We start from the raw sequence: 15,382 nt of genomic DNA, 5'->3' as shown, positions 1-15,382 counted from the left end.
AAGGTATTTATGTTAAATGCATATCAGTGACAGAGGTACAGGCAAATGTAATGTCTTGGGACTTGGGGAACGACATGCTAGTCAAGTAAATGTTTAGTCCTGGTATTGAGTTATACAGTAAGTCCATCACCCTCTAAGTCTGCCACCAGTGGAATTGATCAAAAATTATTGGTTAATGAATATGATTGACATGGGGCATCTGTATTAGCTGAAATGAAGGCCTAAATCTTTTTTAAAAATTATTTACTGATCCATCTTATATAAGATTAGCACCGTGTTGGAAGGGCAGATAGGAATTCATTCTTCTCTCCTCACTGCAGTATTTAAATGGCAGCTCCCCTTCCTGATGCCCAACTTTGATTTCCTTCTAGTTATAGTCACATGTATTTATCAAGTATTGAAAGTAAATAGATGTAACAAAGTACTTAGATTAACAAGGGCATCATGTAACGATTCCTTTTTGAACTGATACGAAAATTGAGGCAGTTTCTCTTCAGATTGTATAAATCTTTCACCTTTTACTAAAGATTTCTGTGAAGAGGAGCACTCAGAGTTTGAATTAATTTTTGTGGCCCTGCTTTAGTGGGGCTGAAAAAAAAAGACCAGCAACTGAAATGGATACAGCCTATGGCAGCGAGGATGATATGATAACCAGCTGTTCCTCATTTAACCACTGAATGCCGGGAACTAGATGCACTGAGCTGTTTCGACAAAACTTGCTCAAATATCTACTGATCTGCTCAGTTTCCTACTCTCCACAGCCAAACTAACAGCCTTGATGATCACTTGACTAGTTAATCAGAGTGTGAAAAGTGCATTATTATGGACAAGATCAGATTGGGCCAGTTTCTGGCAATGAGAGCAATAAAATCCGACTGAATCAGTTCATTTGATGAGAAATAGATATCAGCAGCATTTCAAGCCATTACTGGCATCTTTTTCCAATGACTTGTAATAATTTTCTAAATGTAGGTCCTTGGCTTTTAATCAGCTGTCACATGCTTGCTGATTGTATTACGAAATCTTGACAACATATGTTTTATATAATCAGAATGTTTTAATGTCTTTTTTCCATCTCTAAGATTGCAGAACCAGAGACTGTTCAGTTTACGTATAAGATTTGATTGCTGCTTGATCACATATTGAAACCCATTTAAAGTCAATGATATTTACAGGCTCGGTGTTTCTTTAAAATAAATTCGAGGTCTGCACAGATCCTGGATGTTAATTGCTTACTGGTGAATTTCCTGTGTGACTGCTGCCTTTGGAAGGCCACGGGTTCTTCCCTGGGACTCTATATTTTCCAAACAAGTGATCCTGACCCACCTGCACATTGGTCATAGGAATAGGAGTAGGTCATTCTGTCCCACCAGCCTGTCTGATCATGGCTCATCTATAACCCAACTCCACTGACGCGCTTATACTCTGTATCCCTTGATTCTTTTACCTAACAATAATCTGTCTAGGTCTTGAAATTTCTATTGACCCAGCATTCACAGCCTTTTGTGGGAAGTGGGGGTGGGGAGGGAAATGGGGTTACCATTCCCAAATTCTTATTATCCTTTGTGGGAAAAATGTTTCCTAATTTCTTAAATTGCCTATTTGTAAGTTTAAGGTTATGCCTCCTTGAGAGGCAATCCCCTACCAGAGGAAATAACTGGTCTGTGTCTATCCTATAACATCACTTTATCACTTTGAACATCTCACTTAGATCATCCCTCAGCCTTCTTAAATCAAGGGAATAAAACTCAAGATTATGAAACCTGTCCCCATAAACCAATCACTTAAACTGTACTGCACCCCCTCCAAGGAAAGACTGAACCCAATCATTTGGTTGGGCTCTGATCAAGTCTCTGTACGACTGAAGCGTAACTTCCTCAATCTTATATTCCAGCCTTCTTGAGATAATGACCAATATTCAGTTAACATTTTGACTACATTCCCCTTTGTTCCTCCACAACTCAGTCTCGCCATTAGAAAAATATTCCCATTTCGCTTTCTCGGTCCCTCACACTTCCTCACATTGAACTCTATATAATTTTGCCTAATATCTTAGGGTCACCTGCAAACTTGTACGTATAAATCCCTGTTCTTATATCCAATTCTTTTATGTATATCTGGTGAAAAGCAGGTGTTGTAATGTAGTGCCAACCAGAAAACATTCGCTTTATCTCCAAATGCCCTCTGAACTCATCAAGCCTCCTTTGGCAGCGCCTTCCAAGCACACAACCTCTACCACTCAGAAGGACAAGGGAGGTAGACATATGGAAGTGTTGAGCGTAGGTCTTATTAAGGCATTCGTAGTCTTAGGTAGTTCAACAGCAAATATTTATTAACTACTAAAAACTATATACATCGGTACAGTAAAGGTCCAAGCTAGGAACTGCCTCTAAGCTTGCTTCTACACACAGCTCTGACCCTAGGTGCGGGTCATGCGTTCTCTTATATCACTGTGTGTATTCAGTCCTACATTTATGTGCCAGACCCTACTATACACCACCACCTGCAAATTCTCCTCCAAGCCATACATAATGCTGCTGTGGTACTATATTGCCTTTCCTTTACTGTTGCTGGGTGAAAATCCTGGAATCCCTTCCCAACAGCACTCTGGGTGTAACTTCACCAGATGGACTGCTGGGGTTCAAGAAGGTGGTTCACCACCACCTCTAGAGGGCAATTATGGATGGGCAATAAATGTGGCCTTGCCAGTGACACCCACATCTTATGAAAATAATTTTTAAATGTCTGTACAGATGAGATCCATGGACACCTACCCATCTACCATGCCAATGACCTCCTCAAAAACTTCAACCAGATTAGTCAGATATGACGACTCTTCACAAATCCTTGCTGACTAGCTTTGATCAGCTCACACTTGGTTAAATGCTTAGTTACTCTGTCTCTGACAGTAACTTCCCCATAAATTAATGTTAAACTGACAAGTCAGTAGTTACCTAGCTTCTCCATCCCTCCACTCTCCGGAGTTTGATCTATCTTATAGGAAGAAGTAAGACTTGTATTTATCTAGCAAGTTTTGCAACGTGATATGCCAAAGTGCTTTGCAGCTAATGAAATACTTCTGAAGTATAGTCATTGCTGCATTGGCAGTCAGTTTGTGTAAAGCAAGCTCCTAAACACAGCACTGAAATAAATGACTGTATCGTTTGTTTTCAGTGTTGATTGAGGAATGAATGTTAGCCAGGACAGCAGGAAAACTTCTGTATTCGAAATAATCCAGTCGGAACTTCTACATCCATCTAAGAAGCCAGACGAGGCCTCAGTTTACCATCTGCTCCAAAAGATTGCACCGCTGACGACAGTGCAGAATTTCCTCAATACTACACTGAAGTGCCAGCCTATACTATATGCTCAAATCTCTGGTGTGGGACTGGAACCCACAATCTTCTGGCTTTGAGGCAAGAGTGCTACAACTGGCATGAGTTCCCTCATTTTCTCCATTATCTTTTTTTTTGCTTTTAAGTTCCCTTGTACCCTTGTTATTTTGTCCTTTATTTGCACCAAAGACAGATACAAATTATTCATTTCATAAGTCTACTATTTTCTTATCATCAGTTACAGTTTTGCCTGCATCAACTGCAACTTGTATTTATATAATGTCCTTAATTAAGTAGGATGTTCCAAGGTGCTTCACAGAAGTGATACCAAGCAAGATCTAACACAAAGCCACATAAGAGATATTAGGTCAGGTCACCAGAAGGATCAAGGAGGTAAGTTTTAAGGAACATCTTAAAGGAGGAAATAGCATTGGACAAGTTAATGGCGAGAATTCCAGAGCTTAGGGCGCTGGCAGCTAAAGACATGGCTGCGAATGGTAGAGCAATTAAAATCAGGGATGCCCAAGAGACTAAAATTGGAGGAGTGTAGATGTCTGAGGCTTGGGGACTGGAGGAGATTAGAGATCAGAAGCAGCAAGGATTGGAAACAAAGATGAAAACTTCAAATAGAGGCATTGCTTAACCAGGAGCCAATGTAGGTCAGTAAGTTCAGGGGTAGTGGGTGAATGGGACTTGGTGCGCTTTAGAACACAGGCAGCAGAGTTTTGGGTGGCCTCAAGTTTACAGGGGGTAGCAAATGAGAGGTATCTACCTTTCATTGGCCACATTACCCTTTACAACTGTCTTTCTCTGAGGCTAAGAGAATATGTTGTAGGAGCAGCACTAATTGAACCATTGGTGGCTTGTTTTCAGACTCAAGCTAAGTTCCACATTACAAAGCATGAATAAAATCAATTAACTTCAGTTTTTTCACTCATAAAACAGTTGATAAAATTGTGCACCATCCTTTTCGAAAATCTACTGGATCAAATATGGTGGTTAATGTTAAAGCAGCTTCCCAATTCTGCTGTGCTGGCAGTGGGGCTATAAGTACAAGTAAAGCAGATGGGTAAATGAAGTGCCTTAAATTATTTCCTAATTGTATTAAAAATTTAGATGCCTACATTGGGGTTGGTCAAGATGCAGTTCAGTGGTTAAATCCTTTTACAAGTTTCTTTTGCCTGGCCTGCCAATCCTTCTTTTAATACCAGAAACTTGCTTGGGATAGACCAGTGTTTCAGTAGGTGCCACTGGCTAAGCTGACCCCTCTGAAAGATAATCCTCTAAGATTGAATATTAAGTAAGAAAGAGCTTGCATTTAAGTGGCGCCTTTCATGACCTCAGGATGCTCTAAAGCATTTTATAGCCAATTACTTGATTTTGAACTATATTCAAGGGTGGATTAGCATGGTGGTGATGTTATTGGACTAGGATCTCATGACCCATGTTATTGGACTATTGAACTCATGATCTGGAGACATGAGTTCAAATCCCTCCAAGGCAGCTGGGAAATTTAAATGCAGTTCAGGAATAGAAAGTTAGCATCAGTAAAGGTGCCCATGTAACTTCAGTATTGTCATCAAAACCCATCTATTTCTCTCATGTCCTTTAGAGAAGGAAATCTGCCATTTTTATCCAGGATGGCCTATATGCGACTCCAGACCCATGGCAGATTCTTAACTGCCCTCTGAAATTGTACAGCAAGCATTCAGTCATATTCAAAAAGGCAACTCACCATCACCTTCTCAGGGGCAATTAGGGATGAGCAATAAATGCTGGTCAACACTCATATCCTGTGAATGAATAAAGATTGTCACTGTTGTAATCACTGTTGCATCACCAATTAATCTATTTTGGAATAAATGTTGTCCAGGACTTAAGTGTACAGCATTTAGTGTAGTGGGATCCTTTACAACCATCTGGGAAAACAGCCAGGGCCTCAGTTTAAGACATGACGTCTAACAGTGCATTACTCTCTCCATCCTGTATTTTTTTTTATTTGTTCATGGGGTGTGGGCATCGCTGGCTAGGCCAGCATTTATTGCCCATCCCTAATTGCCCTTCAGAAGGTGGTGGTGAGCTGCCTTCTTGAACCGCTGTGGTCCATGTGGTGTGAATACACCCACAGTATTGTTACAGAGGGAGTTCCAGGATTTTGACCCAACGACATTTCCAAATCAGGGTGGTGAGCGGCTTGGAGGGGAACTTCCAGGTGGTGGTATTCCCATGTGACCTGTTGCACTTGTGCTTTTAGATGATACTGGTCGTGGGTTTGGAAGGTTCTGTCTAAGGAGCTTGGTGAGTTCCTGCAGTGCATCTTGTAGCTGGTACACACTGCTGCCACTGTACGTTGGCGGTGGAGGGAGGGAAGGTTTGTGGATGGGATGCCGATCAAGTGGGCAGCTTTGTCCTGGATGGTGTCAAGCTTCTTGAGTGTTGTGGCAGCTGTACTCAACCAGGCATGTGGGGAGTATTCCATCACACTCCTGATTTGTGCCTTGTAGATGGTGGACAGGCTTTGGGGAGTCAGGAGTTGAGTTACTCACTGCAGGATTCCTAGCTTCTGACCTGCTCTTGTAGCCACAGTATTTATATGGCTAGTCCAGTTCCATTTCTGGTCAGTTGTAACCCCCAGGATGTTGATAGTGGGAGATTCAGCAATGGTAATACCTTTGAATGTCATGGAGCGATGGTAGATTCTGTCTTGATGGAGAGGATCATTGCCTAGCACTTGTGTGTTACTTGCCACTTGTCAGCCCAAGCTTGGATATTGTCCAGGTCTTGTTGCATTTGGACATGGATTGCATCAGTATCTGGGGAGGCGTGCATGAACATTGTGCAGTCATCAACGAACATCCCCACTTCTGAACTTATAATGGAGGGAAAGACATTGATGAAGCACCTGAAGATGGCTGGGCCTAGGACACTATCCTGAGGAACTCATGCAATGATGTCCTGGAACTGAGATGATTGACCTCCAACAACCATAACCATCTTCCTTTGTGCTAGGTATGACTCCAACCAGCAGAGAGCTTTCCCCCTGATTCCCATTGACTCTGGTTTTGCTCCTTGATGCCACACTCGGTCAAATGCTGCCTTGATGTCAAGGGCAGGCACTCTCACCTCACCTTGGGAGTTCAGCTCTTTTGTCCATGTTTGAACCAAGGCTGTAATGAGGTCAGGAGCCGAGTGGCCTTGGCAGAACCCATGTGCATCATCCTAGAATATGTGATCAAGATTTCTGGAGTGGCTCTTGAACCTGCATCCTTCGGACTCGGAGGTGAGAATACCTCCACTGAGCCAACACTGATACCAAGATTTCCATCTACTGTTGTCCCACAGTGTGGATTCTGTCATAGTCAGTGATGCAAGTCTGCCTTCAACAGGTAACTATGCCTCTAGGGCATTTCATCCACTGTTTGAAATTCATAGATGTTGAGCAGATAGAGTTGGAGACACAACACTGACCTATTCTGATAACATTGACAGCATCCCATGTCTGGCCCAGGGTTTATTACCCATTTCACTTCCTTTCTTGTTGAAAACTTAGTGTGTGTTGTAACAGTCATTTAAGTTATTATGTGTGCTACTTCCTGAAACTTGCTTAGCCTGAGTTGAATGAGTCAGTTGTCTATGCATAATGTGCAATTCCAGCAGCTTTATCAGCAGCTCAATAGACCATTTATTTCTCGGGTGAGTATCGCCTTTGCCTACTTCGTACACCATTGTGACCACACTGAATTCCAGCACCTTAACAAGCAGCCTAAATCTAGTAACTTGAAGACCTCAACGATCATGCCCATCATCTTGGGTGCCTCACTAAGCAACATTTGTTGATGCTATCCTCTACTGGGTCTTTCTTTTCCAGGCTTGTTTAAACCAACTGCTGCTCAGCAGCCATAGTTAGCTGGACCAGGGAAGTTGCATTGTTTTTCAGTGCATTCTGCTTTCCATTAACTTGCAGGACTGTAATTCCTCGAAGAATGGGTGGCCATCCTTCAGTGTTGGCAGAAATGGGATCACACTTTGGCCAAGGGCACTGGGATGCTATGTGGCTCCATCACACTGGACGTTTTTTGAGCTGCTGTTGCACTCTGCTGCTCTGTGACTGAATTCTTTGCACTTGCAACATTAAGTAGCAATGATTAGAATGTGAACTCACTGTACTGAAGTAGAAGAAGTAAGACCCAAAGCTACTTTCAATCATAATTATACAGGCTCCAGAATGATGCAGTACATTTCCATGTGAAGGTAATAGTTTTGTGCCAGTAATTTGTGGGGTTTTGAAGATGACCTAAATCTAGCAGATTCTGATTTTGGTAAATCTGTAACTGTTAGTAGCATTTGTTTCAGTACAATTCCAAGAGACCAGTATCTGTAGGTTTAATTCCAGTGTTTCAGCTACTAAATCCAGATCCCTTATTCTGGCAGCTACTTCCAAGTATCACTGCTCCACTTCCAGAAGTGCAGTGGAATGGAACACCCGGCTGCCTGCAGCTATAGACACTACTTATTTCCAATTGTGGAAAGGCGCTTCAGCAGTGCCTGTCCCAACTAAGATCCAGAATGTTAGTACACACCATAATGTCCTGACCATGGGCAGAAGGTCCACAAAGTGCCCAATGGAACCGAAGTGCTTTTTCAATTCTCAGCTCCTCTACCAGGTGTCGGGTGCTTTATTGCAGATAATCATTTTACTTGCAGTGAGGACTTTGGAACATTTTCTGGGACCTGAGCTGGCTTCACACCAACTCAGGAGTTCTAAGGGCATGAAGGATAGAATTCAAGAGGAAGCCCGGAAGATCATTCCAGTAATAAGTATTGCATAGATGTCTCTGAATCCATGATTATAAACTGTACTTGTACTTCAAAGGAATAATCATTGGCAATATGGAATTGAGCAAGCACATAGTGGGTTTCACCTTAGGAGATCATTTTTCTTCTGTGGGGAAATATACAAGGTATCTTAATTGAGGAATGAGTTGTGAAGAGAAATAATGCTCCAAGAGCATTTCGCATCATGAGTCCCTCTGAACTCCTACAGCATGTTGTACTGAAAGACAAACCAAATAGATGCTTCTTACGGTTCTGATTCAGAATGTTTAGTATCAGAAAGTTACTGACGGTAATTTTTAAAAAAATCATATTACAGCTATATGCGTATATATTTGAAAATCACATGGACTCATTGGACCTGAGGGTTGCGGCACTGCAAGTGTAGGAACACTAAAGAGATTGGATGTAAATAAGGATTTGCTGCAATTTCTTTACATTGCCATCATTGATTATTTATGCTAATATGCCCAATTTTTTTAGTCAATGTCAGGGAAATATTATTTGCACCAGAAATGAGGGGGGAGGAATGAGCCAAAGACAAAGCTGGGAATAGGGTGGCAATGATTAAGGAATCGTTTCTTGGGGCCAGCAGGAACAGAGAAATATTTTTTTCAGTCACAGGTGTAACCAAGGGAGAAAAATGTGAGGCCTGTTGTTAGGTCGGAAATCAGCATGGGAAGAGGAATCACGTCCAAGCTAAAACCAGAGAAAACTGAATTGGAACAGTAAACAAAAATAGCAACACAGCTGGGAACAAGGCCAACAGAAGCCAGAGAAATATTTTTGGGTAGGAACTAATTAAATATTTTATCCACAGGCAGAACCAGGAAGGAGAAGGTGGATGCATGCCTGAGGTTGAACTGGGAAGGAATTATGGGGAGAGGAGGATAACTGGGTTAAACAGCTCTTGAGCAAGGAGCAACTGAAGGCATAGCTGGGAGTGGGATGGGATATAAAATAAATGGGTTTAGCACGTTGAGAAAAAAATGGGTTGCCTAGATTTTTGCAGAAGAGAATTTACTCTAGAGCTGTGAGCAGCTGAGGCAGAAGACAAAGGGGAATTTGGGAGTATGTGTATCTGAGCTGGTGGAAGGTGTGTATTTCTGTGCTGGTCTCATTTATTTTATTCTTCTTTTATTTACATGTGCGTCACTGGCAAGGCCAGCATTTGTTACCCACCCCTAATTGCCACTTGAAATGAGTGTCATGCTTGACATTTCAGAGGGGAATTAAGAGTCAGCCATGTTGCTGTGGTTCTTGAGTCATATGTAGGCCAGACCAGATAAGGATGGCAGATTTCCTTCCCTAAAGGTCATTAGTGAACCAGATGGGTTTTTACAAGACTATTACTGAGATTAGCTTTTAACTCCAGATTTTATGAATTGACTTCCACCAGCTGCCATGGTGAGAATCGAATTTGGCCCCAGAGCATTGGCCTGGGCCTTTGGATTACTAGTCAGCTACATTACCACTACGCCACGTCTCCCCATAAGGTGGAGGATGTGCGTATCTGAACTTGTGGAGAGTGCACATGGGTTGTATGATGGTGCTTCCACTTCTGAGCACTCCTTGGCCTCCTCCCACTATAGCACTGTGTCACAACTGATGGACTAACATGAATGACTTGAATTAGAACTGACATAGGGGAAGGGTTAAGCATCATCATTGTGCAGATGTCTGCATTTCAGTTAGTGCTTACAGCTATTCAACATGATTGATTGATATGTACTAAGTGACAGTATGATATCTCACTCTGTCACCAGGTAACTGGAAGACCCTGATCTTTCCATTACCAATGGCCATGCACTGTGACCATCCTGTCGATCTCCAAGGCCTGCGCTGCAGCAGCAATCAGCGTGGTTATGACTGGCGATCCAACCCCATAAGGAAAGCAGAGAGTTGAATGTGAGAAGTGAAATGACAGCATTTGTGGAGGGTAACTATGAGGAATGGATGTGAGTTGGCAGCAAGATGGACACGAGTATCACTATTTTCTGTTCAGGTGAGAATGTCGGGAAGTGCCTGGAAATAGAAGAACGAATGGAGCTGCACAGTGTATTCTAAGGAGTGCTGTGCAGGGGGAAGTCAGTGTGTTGGGGTTACCTCCTGAAAATGGGATGCCACTCACCTTTCCTGTGCTCACGATGTCATTGAACCTCTTGTGGCATTATATCCAAGTTCGAGGGTCCACAGTCCTGCTGTTAAGAAAATATGAATGCAAGAAATAAGAACACAAGAAATAGATGTAGTAATAGGCCCTCACACCTGCTCCACCATTCAATAAGATAATGGCTGATCTGCTCTTGGCCTCAATTCCACTTTCCTGCCTCTTTACCATAAGCCTTGACTCCCCAAAGTTCACAAATTTCTCTAACTCCACCTTTAATATATTCAATGAATCAGCTTCCACTGCTCTCTGGGATAGAGAATTCCAAAGATTCTTTACCCTATGAGAGAACAGATTCCTCCTCATCTCAATCTTAAATGGATGACCCCTTATTCTGAAACTGTGCCCCTCGTTCCCCCACAAGGGGAAACATTTTCTTAATATCCACCCTGCCAAACCCCCTCAGAATCGTATAAGCATCAATAAGGTCATCTTTCATTCTTCTAAACGCCATTGAGAATATCCCAACTTGCTCAACCTTTCCTCATAAGACAACTCCCTTATCCCAGGAATCAATCTAGTGAACCTTCTTCCACCTTGTTGTCCATTCAGTTAACTTATCTATATCCTTTTGCAGACTATTTATCCTCCTCACAACTTGCTTTTCCACCTATCTTTGCATCATTGTAAAATTTGGCTACAATACACTTGGTGCCTTCATCTAAGTCACTAATATAGATTGTAAATAGTTGAGGCTCCAGCATTTATGCCAACTTTGCTTTATGTTTGTTAGCCAATCCTCTATCCATTCTAATATATTACTCCGTCCGTTGCACCATGAGCTCTTATGTTATGTGATAATCTTTTATGTGGCATCTCATCGAAAACCTTTTGGAAATCCAAATCCATTACATTTACTGGTTGCCCTTTATCCTTCCTGTTCATTACACCTTCAAAGAACTACAACAAATTTGAGTATTGCTGAAAAAAAGAGACATGTTGAAGCTTTTCATCTTGTACTCATCAGGACACTTCGCAAGAATACCAATATAAGGGGAAAACAACAATTTATACTGTGTGTGAAGAGAGTGCTGATTGGTTGGCAAGTGGCATTGCCATGAAGAATGCACCAATGATGGTGACTGAAAGTTAACTGCCAAGTGTTGTTTGAAATTTAAACCAGGCAGCTTGACCCTGATTGGTCTAGGCATTGCCCTGAGGAATGAGACAGCAAATGGTTGTCACTTATTTTGTTTGGCTAAAACAGGCACAATATGTGTACATGCTCTTTCTGTCTGCAAAGAACAGGGCCTTGCATATTAATATAAGTAGTTTCCAGTACACGCAAATGCACCACACTGCGAACCCAACTGACAATCTTAAATTGGTCATCAGTGTATTTCACGGTATATTGAGGATCAATACGCGTTAATACAAATTTATAACATCATCCAGCAATATTACCACAAGCATCCACTGGACAATGGACTTCCAGAGGCTTTTAACACAACTTTGGTTACTAGAATAGCACACTTCTTCAGAATAGCTTGAGGCTTTTTCCCAAGTCTGTTTCACACAGTCACCTTTCAAGATCTCACACGGCCACACCTCTCACAGCCTTCCATCCTTCTTTAAATATATTTTATCCCTTTTGGTTTGTAAATCCCATTGTTTCCACTTGTCTCTAGAAGTTACTTTTCTCAGAATATAAAAATTTTTCATGATCTTATTATAGCCAGCACTTTTGGGAAAAATCAACATAATCACTTTGCCTTATTTATCTTGCCAGTTGTAATCATTTTCCATGTCTCTGAAAATCAAACACTTCTCCACTTACCTAAAAATGCAAATTGCATTCACACCTTATCTACTGACCTCACCCGACCTTTAATCATCTCCATTTTAAATGTCTGTTTTACACCTCACTTCTTTGATAATTTAAACCTTGGAGTCTAATCATCTCTAGTGTAACTAAATTAGCCACACACATAGAACCATACACACAAACACACATAAGCCTGCTTTAAAGTATCCCACAGTAATATTAAGAAAAATATGATAGTCCCTATCCTCCATCATTATGGAAAAATGAACTGTCATAATTTTAAAAGACGGTTTCAATTTCTCAACCCATCTTTCATTGCTTACTATGCTTATCTATATACACAGAACTATTACACCAGCAGATACATGCATTAGCATAACAACTAATACAAATTCTTTGTATCGACAGAGGTTATTTCAGTCCAGTGTCCATGTTTCAAATGTCCAATTTCCTTTGAACTGTAAACTCTTGACAATGCATCCGCAATTAAATTTTCTCATCCAGCCACGTGTATAATCTGTAAGTTAAATGGTTGCAGTAATAAACTCCATCTGAACATTCGTACACTTCGGTCTCAAAATTTGTCCAGAAGATTCAAAGGATTGTGGTCTGTATAAACAATTGTTTCTGAAGAATTGCTTGCAACATAAACCTTGAAATACTGCAATGCTAACACCAGACCTAGAGCCTCTTTTTTCAATGGTTGAGTATCTATTCTGATGTACATTCAGCTTCCATGAAAAATATCCTGCTGGCTTTTCAATTCCTGTTTCTTCATCTTGTAACAACACAGGCCCAATATGCAAATCAGTTGCATCAATTGCCAACTTAAACTGCTTGGCATAATTAGGTACTGCCAAAACTGGTGTAGTCCACACAATTTTTAAACTGTCAAATGCATTCTGACACTCCTGTGTCCATTGAAATTTCTTTTCAGTAGTTCAGTCAATAGAGCAACCACACTGCTAAAATTTGGTACAAACTTCTGGTAAAATCCACTCATGCCCAGAAATCCCAAAACTTCCCTTTTTGTTGTAGGCACTGGGAAATTCATGATGGCTTTTACTTTACAATCTCTTGGGGCCACCTGACCATGTCCAACAGTATGGCCTAAATATGTAACTTAAGCTTTTGCAAATTCACTCGTAGCCAAGTTCACCACCAAATTAGCTTCTTGCAGTCAATCAAACAATTCTTTCAGATGTTGTAAATGCTCCTCCCACATTTGACTGAAAGCCACCAAGACATCAATATAAACAGCATAATTGCCCAGTCCTGCAATTACTTGTTCGTCAGTCTTTGAAATGTTGCTGGTGCATTCTTCATACCAAATGGCATAACTTTAAACTGATTTAGTCCATCTGGCGTTACAAACGCCGATATCTCTTTCGCTCTTTCTGCTAACGGTGCTTGCCGATATCCTCGCAGCAAGTCAATCTTTGTGATAAACTCTGTCCCACTTTCTCAGTGCAGTCTTCCAACCGTGGAATAAGAAATGAATCCACTTTTGTCACTGTATTTACTTTTTGATAGTCCACACACAGTCTTTTCATTCCATCCGGCTTCGGTGCCATCACAATAGGTGAACTCCAGTTACTGCTACTAGACTTTATAATGTAATTCTGAAACATGAATTCGATTTCTTTTTGTACTTGAGCTAATTTTACTGGATTTAATCTATAAGGATGTTGCTTTATTGAAACGGAATCTCCCACATCTGCATCATGTGTAGCTTTGTGTGACTGCAAAAGCTTTTCCAAATCACTTTGACACTTGCCTAGAAGGTAACTCCATATTACATTTAAATTTTGAAGTGCCCCCTCATTATCCAATTTGATTAGAGGAAAGTCAATTTCAGGATCCTTCCCTTCTACCTTTGTCCTTATCTACCACTACTAATACCTCCACTACTAATACCTCCTTTTGGTTACCTTCCTTGTCAAAGTACTTTTTAAACATTTTTATATGACATACCCTCTGCTTCTTTCTTCTATCTGGAGCATTTATTAAATAATTTACTTCACCCAGTCTCATTTCAATCCTGTAAGGCCTACTAAACCTTTGCCTTTAATGGCTCACATGACACTGGTAACAAAACTAATACCTTTTTTCCAGCAACAGAACTACAAGCTTTTACCCTCTTATCTGCATTTGTTGACTTCACATGCTGTGATATATTTAAATGTTCCTTAGCTAACTCACATGCTCTGTTCAATCTTTCTCTGAATTTTGTCAAATAATCCAGGAGAGTCATTTCTGAATTCTGACCACTAGTTTCTCCTGAATCAACTTAAGTGGCCCCCTTACTTCCTGACCATAGACTAATTCAAAAGGACTAAATCATGTCAATTCATTAGGGGCATCCCTAATAGCAATTAACAAGAAAGGAATCCCTGATCCCAGTCCTGTGGGTAGACTTAACTATAAGCTCACATCATAGTTTTTTTTTTGATGTCATCTGTCTAAAGCACCTTGTGATTCAGGGTGATAATCTGATGATTTAAACTGTTTTATCCCAGGTTGTTCATTACTTCCTTAAACAGCTGTGACATGAAATTCGAGTCCTGATCTGACTGTATTTCTTCTGGTAACCCATATCTTGTTAAAAAATATTTGGTCAACTTCTTTACAATTCTCTTTGCTGTAATATTTTGTAAAGGTATCACTTCCGGAAATCTAGTAGACACAACCATGATTGTCAGTAAGTGCTGACTTCCACCTTTGGTCTTAGGGAGGGGCCCTACACAATCAAACTCTTTCGAGTTATCAACAGTCACAGATTGCAACTCTTTCGAGTACAATCACAGTTCTTGGTTTTTCCGGGAGTGGGACATGAACCCACAACCCTCTGATTCAAAGGCGAGGGTGCTATGAACAGAGCCACAGCTGACACCTCACTTTTTTAAAACTTCAGTCAGGACTCTGGTAAAAGGTTCCTCAAATGCTTGAATCAGAATTAAAGGTGCAGGGTTAATCACTGCTTGAAGTTTTCCATCACCTGAAATGTGTGACATAATCTGCGGAATTTGACTACATTTTTATGTGGTCCAGACCAATAGAAATGTTTTTGTATTTTCGCCTGAGTTTTCCTAATTCCTAAATGTCCAGCTAATGGAATTTCATGACCTACTCTAAATATTTCATTTCTGTATCCAAATGGTAGAATTATTTGATGTACTACCACCCACTTCTCATCTGCTGGAATATGAGACAGTCTCCATTTCCTCATTACACATTACCTTTAAGGTAATAACATGGAATACATTTTGCCTCTGGTTC

At 40.9% G+C, this 15,382-nt stretch overlaps 1 protein-coding gene and 1 non-coding gene across 9 annotated transcripts in view; both read left to right on the top strand.

Moving 5' to 3' along the window:
• The window catches only part of LOC144678904 (thyroid hormone receptor beta), a 252,321-nt gene that overhangs the window by 161,958 nt on the left and 74,981 nt on the right, over nucleotides 1-15,382 (top strand). The window lies entirely within an intron of this gene.
• LOC144679249 (U5 spliceosomal RNA) lies at nucleotides 479-589 on the top strand. Its single transcript, XR_013576281.1, has one exon. It is a non-coding gene; the product is annotated as a U5 spliceosomal RNA (small nuclear RNA).

Source organism: Cetorhinus maximus, chromosome 3, assembly GCF_964194155.1.
Source record: "Cetorhinus maximus chromosome 3, sCetMax3.hap1.1, whole genome shotgun sequence".
Taxonomy (NCBI): Eukaryota; Metazoa; Chordata; class Chondrichthyes; order Lamniformes; family Cetorhinidae; genus Cetorhinus; species Cetorhinus maximus.
The sequence above is the reverse complement of the archived record's forward strand: the minus strand, read 5'-3'. Positions and strand labels throughout refer to the sequence as shown.